This window comes from Physeter macrocephalus, chromosome 8 (genome assembly GCF_002837175.3).
Source record: "Physeter macrocephalus isolate SW-GA chromosome 8, ASM283717v5, whole genome shotgun sequence".
In the NCBI taxonomy this organism is placed as follows: Eukaryota; Metazoa; Chordata; class Mammalia; order Artiodactyla; family Physeteridae; genus Physeter; species Physeter macrocephalus.
The window spans coordinates 75,437,250-75,447,068 of NC_041221.1; positions in this window are offsets into that span (position 1 = coordinate 75,437,250).

Here is a 9,819-nt window from a genome sequence, read left to right on the forward strand (position 1 = left end):
AGCGACCATGGCTCACGGGCCCAGCCGCTCCGCGGCATGTGGGATCTTCCCGGACCGGGGCACGAACCCGTGTCCCCTGCATCGGCAGGCGGACTCTCGACCACTGCGCCACCAGGGAAGCCTCTATGTGCAGGCTTTTTGTGTGGACAGAAGTTTTCAACTACTTTGGGTAAATACTAAATAACTTGATTGCTGGATTGTATGGTAAAATTATATTTAGTTTTGTAAGAATCTGCCAAACCTTCTTCCAAAGTGGCTGTACAATTTTGCAATCCCACCAGCAATGAATCAGTGTTTCTGTTGCTCTGCCTACTCTCCAACATTTAATGTTGTTGTTGGTCCAGATTCTGGCCATTCTAATAGGTATGTAGTTGTTTCACATTGTTGCATTTCCCTGATGACATCTGCAGAGCATCTTTTCCCATGCTTATTTGTCATCTACATATCTTCTTTGGTGAGATGTCTGTTAAGGTCTCTGACCCATTTTTCAATTGGGTTGTTTTAAACCCCAATTAACTCAACAATATTGAGTTTTAAAGGTTCTTTGTGTATTTTGGATAACAACCTTTTATCAAATGTGTCCTTTGCAAATATTTTCTCCCAGGCTATAGCTTATCTTTTCTTTCTCTTGATATTGTCTTTCACAGAGCAGAAGTTTTTAATTTAATGACATCCAGCTTATCAATTATTTCTTTCATGGATTGTGCTTTGATGTTGTATCTAAAAAGTCATCACCATATCCAAGGTCATCTAGGTTTTCTCCTAGACTAACTTCTGGGAGTTTTATAGTTTTTGCATTTTACATTTAGGCATATGATCCATTTTGAGTTAATTTTGGAGAAGGGTGTGAGGTCTAAGCCTAGATGCACATTTTTGTATGTGGTTGTTCAGTTGTTCCAGCATCATTTGTTGAAGAGACACTGTTTTGTTGTATCTCTATTTCCCTGTATCTATCCCCACTGATTAGCACGGTGCCTGATAGAGAATATCCATTTAATATTTGTTGAATGAATGAACGAAACTCCAAACTTTCCCAGAGGCTGTGTGCTGAGTCTGAAATGCCTTTTTCCTTTCCTGTTTACCATTCCATCTCTCTGCTGTACAGCTTGTGTTCACCAACCCCAGGGATGAGCCAGATAAGCTTGGTGGCCAAATTCCTGTTAAAACATATGAGCAATACTTGCTGAATGAGTGATGTGTTTGTCTCACGTCTAAGGCATTGTTTCACTTGGGCTCTGTAAGAGGAAGGGGCAGAGTCTCACCAGAGGGGGAGGGGTAATTTGCTGCAATTGGCCATTCTCCTAAGGCACGCAAAGGTGGGCATACAACTTGAATCAGGGCAGGGGGAGGTGGGATGGAGGTGACTAGAAGAGATGGCTACTCAAGCAACTGGAAAAGAGGGATCTCGTCTCGCCATGGAGGAGACAGGGGATGGGGAGGCCGTTCCCAGAAAGCAGGAAATCAATTGGCAGCCTCTCTATGAACATATGAGCCAAGAAGCAAGAAAACTATTTGCGTAGCGATTAAATCTATGGCCCAGCCAGGCACGCATCTGTGATGGGGCTGTTCACCTGACTTCTCCCTTCTTCACTCATATCTTCACTGTAGTAGTTAAGGGACGGCTTAACCTTGGTGTCTCTTTATGTTTATTCCTATGATAGGGTTTTCTCTTCTTTTGTTTATGATTAAGACATTTTATTTCAGGTTTTTGAATTATGAAGGTAGATACCCACTGGAACAATTCAAATAGTAAAACTGATAGTCCCTCACCCCTGTTTTATTTATTTTTTAACTTAGGACTGTATGATAAAAAGATTTGAGAGTGACTGGACCCATACTCCAAAGTACAAGCCAATGTAATTTAGATATTATGCAATTAATGAAAAGGTACCTCCTGAGTCCTATATCAGTCCCGAATCTTTTCTTACTGAGGCCAGAGGCAACTTTTAACTCATGTGGCTAAGGGAGCCATCTTTGTGTAGGTCTAGTCTGGAGCCTCTTAGACGTTCCGTGGTGATCTTGTCTTGAGCAATCTTGTCTGTGTGGAATGTCTGCTTCTTGTTTCAGTGTCCTCATAATTGAATTTTACTTTTGGCTTATAATTTGTTGAAATGCAGGTTTTGAAGACTATGTCTTTTTGAATTGATTTATACAGAAGATTCTGCTTCTTTCTAATATGTTCTGCAAAATATTGACTGTCACTCAGGGATATAGTGCCTCTCTGTTTCTCTAACTCAAGGGCTCATGGTTATTTTACAAAAATCAGCATCCTCTGCCCTGGTACCATTTTGAAGCCCTGCCCATGGGAGAAGCCTTTAAATACTCATTGGTTGGAAAGAGGCTCTCCCTAATGGAACTCTGAACTAAAGAGGGAGCAATACATCCCTGAGGGCCAGCCTGGTGGGGAAGAAAGTGGAACACATGGGCCACCTTCCTCCCCATAAAGAGGGTCTCAATGAAGTGTTAAGACCAGGAATGTGCGCGTGCGTGTGTGTGTGTTTGTGTGTATTAGTTCTAAAGAGATTGTTCTTTTGGAAGCTTGTAATACCTACCACCGCTCCTTATACCACAACATGTACGAGTTTTGCTTGTTCATAATGTTAATGTTTTTATAGATGTTTGTTTATGTTTGTGTCCAAATATGGTTTGCCTGCTAGTGTATATTTCTCTACTGCCCATCTTTATAAGCGCTATCTCAAGTTTTAAGCTGTTAGAAATATAACTGTTTCTATACCGCTAATTTGTCTGTTATATAGCACAGAGCTTCCTATAAACAGGGTGTTTAAAAATGAATTTCACTGATGATGATAACTTATCAGCAACTTCAGTGACAGATACGGAGATGGCCTTTGAGCAAGAGTAGAGGTTTCAATATGGCTTCATGACTGGGTTTTCTTCCTTCAGGAGGTGTAGGCATTTTGGAAACAGACAAAAGCCCAACGTTAAAAAAAAAAATGTGGCCACACTCTCCAAAGGATCAGTTGAACTAGAAGAGAGCATAAGCATCTCACACTGATTGGTAATGCTGCTGCTGAAGACAGCAATCTCAGTTTTTTCCTTGGAGGAACCTGGACGTTTCTTGGAGATACGCACATCTGGATAGGCTGCGAGCTAGTCATGTAAATAAGAACTAGCCCCATGCTCCTGTCCAAGAAGAAATCTAAAGAGGCTGGTTGAGATTTGCTGAGCAGGTCTTAAAGAAGCTGAACATCATCTGTCTTTCCTTGTGCTTACCTTTGTTGTTTATTTGATTTCCTTTCAGAGGAATCTGTATCATCACTCCAACATGTGCAAAAAAACCAGCCCTCGGGTCTAAACATATTTACTTCTCAGCTCTTGTCATACAGTTAGAGCTGGGAAACGAGTGTCGAACATGTTATAAATCCCTGTGTGCTAAATGCTGCACCTTCAACAGAGGCGTGGCAGAGTCTGGGACTCAGGATGGAGGGGCTTGTTTGGGGCTGTGACCTCCATGTAGAGGCCCTGGCTACACTTTGAACGCTGGCTGTAACCCACAAAAAGACAAAGTAACATTTGCTTTGTGCTTTGTTGCATGTTAGAAATTATAATTTAGAAATTATTATCAAACATTAAAACACAATTGAAAATGCAACTCCTCCCACGTGTGTGAGAATGTGGACTAGTTTTCTCCATTTTGAGTCTGTCAACTTTTTCGCGTATTTAAAAATACATTTATTTTTAGTTTCTTCACAGCTTGCTTTCAGAGATTAGCTAGCTTTCAGATATCGTTTTCTCCAGGTGGCTTCTAATCTTGCAAACTCTCAGAATAAGCTCATCCTGTAGTAATTAAGGCCGTGAGAGGAGATGGTAGCATCTCATCTTCACCAAGTTGTCAGCTTCTCTAGTAAGAAAACCAGTCTCAAAGGCAGCCCACTCTGTACCATGTTGACCTTTTTGAAGGAACCAAGATGTTCATCATTGAATTATTATCCCCTGGGACCACCGTTTGACAAAAACGTTTTAAAAAGGAAAATTGGTGTTTTCAGGGTCAGTTCTCCAACCTTAAACATCATTTTTTAGTCAGTATCAAATCCCCTTTAGAGATGGAAGGTGACCTCATCAGCAGCCCACTGAGATTTAAGCTCAGCATATTCTTCCAGAAAATATGGATCTTGCTCTTGGCTTTCTAGCAGTGATCTAATTCTGATGGCTGTATTAAAACACACACAAAGGATTTGAAGAGCCTTGTTTCAGGTTGGGAAAGCACTTCAATTTAGGGCCATGCACTTAATCAAAATGCTCTGTCTTGGTACAGGGATTATAGGTTTAATTTCAAAGAGATATCTGAAGAGCGCCACTGATTATCTGGGAAACTTCCAGACATGTTCCGCTGTTGGTAAAAACATGACAGTGCAGCCTCTTGATAACTCTGGTCCTGGGGGACAAGACTAAGGTCCATGCTTCAGAGTCAGATTCTAGATCTGTGGTTCTCACACTTGAACATGCACCTGAATCACCTGGAGGCCTTGTTAAAACATAAACTGTGGGCTCCACCTTTGGAGGTACTTGGAGTAGATCTGGGGTGGGGCCTGAGAATATGAGTTTCTCCCAAGCTCCAAGGTGTTGCTGGTGCTGACCACACTTTGAGAACCACTGACCTAGAGCTTGGGCAGGTGATGCCCATCAGTGGTTAAAGGAAGTCAACTGGGCGATGTCAGAGCCTGGAATTAGATGCACCAAGGGATCAAGGAGACACAACTTGACAGGGGAAGTCAGGTAGCAAAAATGAGCGGGGAATCTGGAAACAAGATGAACAAGCACTGAGATATCACATCTGCTAAGGCAGCTCACACCAGGGATGAGGAAACCTGAAGGAAGAGGTTCTTGGCAGGCCAATGGGGGTTTAGCAGAGAGATAGGAGACCTCAAGGCTCAGGTCACCCAGCTTGGGGTAAGGAAAGGTCTCCAAGTCCAAGGGGACAATGGTAACAGCGGTGCTGGGGCCTAGTCCTCAGAGACTTGGAGAAACCCAACAGATTACCAGAAAAGAATTCAATGTAATGTTTAGGATAACTCTTGCTGATGTAATAAATCTCCGAGTCACAGCGATGCAACTCATAAGTGTTTATTATTGCTCTCCTACACGTCAAACCAAGTATTCTTAATTGGTAGGCAGCTCCCCTCCAAGTAGTGACTCAGTGATCCAGGCACTGTCCAACCTGTGGCTCTGCCATCATCAAACATGACTTTTAAGGTCACTGATGAGAGGGGAAAGCATAGAGAATCACACACGGGAGGCTTGTAATGGGCAAGACCTGAAAGGGATGCATGGCTTCTGCCTAAAATCCACTGGTCAGGAATTGATCACATGGCCACATTAACTCAGCAAATCTAGCCGTGTTTCCAGCTAGCTATGTGTCCAGGAGGAAGAAGAAACAGGTATGGCGGCCAGCTAGCCAGTCTCTGCTACACTCAGGTACAGGGGAGCAAGCAGAATTATGACTCTTATAATTCAGTCACGTAAAGGATGTTCTCCACCAACCAATGTAATGCCACTGAATGTTCTAGCTGGGGGCCTTAGCTCATTCAGTCTGTCTCATCTCTGAACTGGTCCTGCAGGTGGGGGGCAAAGAGCAATGCAGAGGCTGCCGGCCAGACAGGACCTAGAGACCAGCCATGGATTACCGGCTTTTACTGAATATACTTGTGGGAGGTTGTGGTCTATGAACTCAGACCTCTCTCATCTAAAAACATCGTATCAAGGAACATAGTCGCGTTCTGCAGCTACCAAAGAAGATAAATGCTTATCCATATTATATCTTTTGAATGAACCCATCCAAAATTTCCTGGAGAAACCAGTTCGTGTTCCAAATGTGAGTGCACATTTCTTGCTTTGGATGTATTCTTAGAATTTGGTTGTACTGTTTGGAAATATTAATTGAGCAAGCCTACCACTGACCGTCCCCTGTTTAGCACATTTAGGGAAGATGGTCAAGGATGACACAATTGCAGATGAGAGGTTTTTAATGGACTGAAGGATGGAGGACTGTTCACTTTGGGAAAATGAAGACAGGGTGAGAATACAATCACACACAAAAAATCTGGAAGTATCTGATCTGGGAAAAAGACTGGGAAGTGTCCCAATATCCCTTCTCATCACTGCTGGGGAGAAAGAGCCCTCTCCCTACTTCTTTAATTTGCCTTACCCCAAAAGCATGTAACCCCCAGAATTATTCTATAAGGATTTTTTTTAAATGTTCAGCCATTTAAAAAATATCACCCCATCGAAATAACGGAGGGATGATTTGATGCTGGGCATGGCACAGGATGGAGGTATGATCTGTGGGCTGGAGCAGCGTGGTCAGGCCTGAGTCCATGGTGAGACCACAGCAGTCTCACTGATAACTCGTGAGTTTTCATTGTTTTTTTTAGCTTTAGTTTTAGGTATTTATCATTTGTTGCTGTTTATATTTGGGTGGTGAGAGTATTAACTGGCTTAAGGCATTAATTTATAGTTGTGTAACAATATTACATGAAAACATTTTTGTCAAGTCATAGTGTTCTTTTGAAGTTATGCCATCTTATCACCGGAAGTATCCTTTGTAGCAGCTAAGTCAGCCCTCAGTCATCCTGTGTATAGTATTGCAATCTTCTGCAATCCTTCCAAGTGAATAGGGTAAGTGAGAACAGAACCCTTCCGATTTCTCAAAGGAGGGAGATGAGACGGCTCACGTGCACCTAAACCCCTCATGTGAAGAAGTCAGTACGTGCTGGAGGATGGTGGAGGGTTTAAAGTTTGACCAGCATAGTTCTCAACACCAGCTGCACTTTAAAGTAATCTGGGGACCTTTAAAAAAGAAATACCAATGCTGGTGGGTCACCCAGACCAATTAAATCTGAACCTCTGGGGTGAGAACTGGGCACTGGTATTTTCTTACAGCTCTGAGAACCACTGGGCTTGGAGGGTCTCTCACGCCCTTCCTTTGTTCACCTGACTTATGGATGAGAGCGGAAGGGGGAAAACACTCCCAAATAGGACAAGGAGGGCACCCTGGCAAGACTTGCCTGGAAGAGAAAGTAGGATAGCTGAAGGGCCATTGGCTTCTTCTGGTCCTACAACGAGGAGCACCTCCACCTAACAGGCCTGTGCACAGGTCCCACCCACTGGTTTGTTTCTCTCTTCTTGTCATGAGGATCTGAAGGTTCTCAGAATTCCAGAACCCAATTTTGTTCAGTCTTCCCCTGTTTTCTGTAGTCATGGATCACACCCTACCTCCTCTTAGCACGGTTATCAAGCTGGTGTCACTGGGTCCAGCCCCAGAATTTCCGCTTGACCTTATGCTCGTGGGCATTTATTTATTTATTGACTCCACAAATATTCACTGCTCTAGGCCAGACACTGGCAACTTATTTGGCACCTGGCCTATGCCAGGTAGAGAAGTAACCAGATTTGAGGTTCCACACTGGAGCCCTGGGATTATGGTGCCATCTCTCTCCTGAACCTTGGTGATTATTTCCAATGTCAAAGACTGGCTCCTAGGGTGCAGCCTGCTGATGCGCTGTGACAAGCTCACCTAACTCATCCGTGCTCGAGAAATGGAGGCTGCTATCAACCAACATGATACACAGCCTGATTGATACAGGCTGATACCAACCAGTGCTATCCAGGGACTGGAATCTTCGTGAGCTAAGATAATAGCTAGAAAGGTCTTCTTTGACGTTAACCCTTTATTCTGGGCCATGATTTCAAAGGAAAAGGCATTATTGGGTGTAATTCCTGTCATTGAGCCTTTCCTTTGGGCTATGCAGACTGGCTTTTCTCTACCATTTTTGTCGCTGAAGAGGTCTCCATCCAAAAGACATAAATAAATGAGAGTACATTTTGTAGCATACCAGAGGAAGAACAGCTCAAAATGCTCCCTTTGAGTGTATCATAGGGACAGTTATTTTATGATTGCAACAGATACCTGCCTTTAAAAATTTCCATACCAAAGTTGATCCAACCTCATTTTACGTGGGAAACCTCAAGCTTCAATGGGATAATTTTTTAGATAATTATTTGCCCAATACAAATTCTGGCCCTAACTGTATACGTATGTGGGATTTTTAGCCTAAAACCGGGGAAAGGTAGGATAGCCCTACCTTCACAATGAGGAAATGTTTATCTCATGATAAGACTTCAGCCTTAACACCTGCACGTCAGAGCATATGGCTCGCTTTGCTTTCCAGCACGTGGACCAGTCTCCAAGGTTCTATGTAAAGGTCAGCAGAAAAAACGAGTTCTTGAAAGTGAGCGTCTCTGAGTCGTGCTAACCACCCATTCCTCTAGGCTGTCTGAGCTCTATCTGTATGTCAAGATAAATCACCTGAAAGTTACGGGTCTGGACCACATTAGCTAAACTCCCCAAAGAAATATCTTCACTGAGTTATGATTTAATAAACAGCTTGCCCTTGGTGTTTATTGCAGGTCAGTGGAAGAAACGGCTGTAAGAAAATCATTTCTACATCTTCTATAAGGCACTTTCATTTCTGTCTTGTCACTTACATAAAAATCAATTCAACAAAAACCCCTGAGAGTTTATTGTCGGGAGAAAACAAGTCTCTGCCAAAGAACTCACAAGCTTCCCTGGTCACACACTGAAAACTATAAAACTCAACATCTCTCTCTTTTTCCTCTGATCGCTGTGAGGAAATGTGCTTCTCTCCTCTCCCTTCTAATTTCTAGTCTTTGACCTGTTTTGATCTTATTTTCATGGTTCTAATACATGTGTCTTCTTTTGTAAATGGTTAGCTGTAGAAGTGAGCTGAGGCATCCAAGCCTCAATGCTTGACCTTCCTGACTCTTAGGCTCAGGTGAGCTCTCATCTCCTCAAAGGCAGGTCCCGAGGGAGCAAGATGGGAATCGTGTGTGTATTGATAGGGTTTGGGACCACCTGCAGGAGGCTGCAGTGGGGAGTTCTAAGCATCTTGGGAAAATTGTCCTCTGACTAGGGAGACTGAGAGACCAAATGGACCAATGTGGTAAGCAATGGGAATCCTGAAGACAAACTTGTAAGCCGGTGTCTGTCAAAACCATCAGGTCTAACTGAGACTATATAGACTACTCGCACTTCTGTCTGATAAAAATGACGTTTGCTGAATTGTCCTCATAATTCAAGGTCATCAAAGCAGTACTTATTATTGGTGCATTATTTTTTGTTTGCTTCTCATTAACAAATGAAGAGAAAGAGACCAAGCTATCAGAATGTGCTGCCAGTTCGGTAGGTCCAGGGTCCAGGCTCATGTCTATTTCTAGTAACTCGTAGCCCTTTTTGCAAGGGGGCTGATTGTTGCAGGTGTGGGATATCCGGGTCAGAAATAGAGGTCCTCTGTAGATTTCCCACCCCTGAAGTCTCCTGGATAGAATGGAGAGGAATAAAAGGAAGGATAACCTGAAGGACATGTGCAAAACCTTGGGCAACAAATCGAGGCAGAAGGGAAGTTAACTTGAAGTGAAGGCTGAATGTCATGAGAAGCAGGTAGAGCAGAGGAGCAGAGAATGGCTAGAGCTTTGGAGACTGAGAACAGAAGCTGGGGGTTGAGGGCTTGCAGAGAAAAGTTTCAGATAGGGAAGGGAGAAGTAATTGACAAAGAAAAAAGATGCTAGATAGAGATACTAATAAAAAAAATCAACAAAGATCAATACACATGACTCAGGCAGGTAAGACCAAGAAAAGGATCCCCACCGAGCAGGTAGGTGTAGGTTCTGGGGCATCTCTTTAAAACTGAATCAGGGGCTTCCCTGGTGGCGCAGTGGTTGAGAGTCCACCTGCCGATGCAGGGGACGTGGGTTCGTGCCCCGGTCCGGGAAGATCCCACA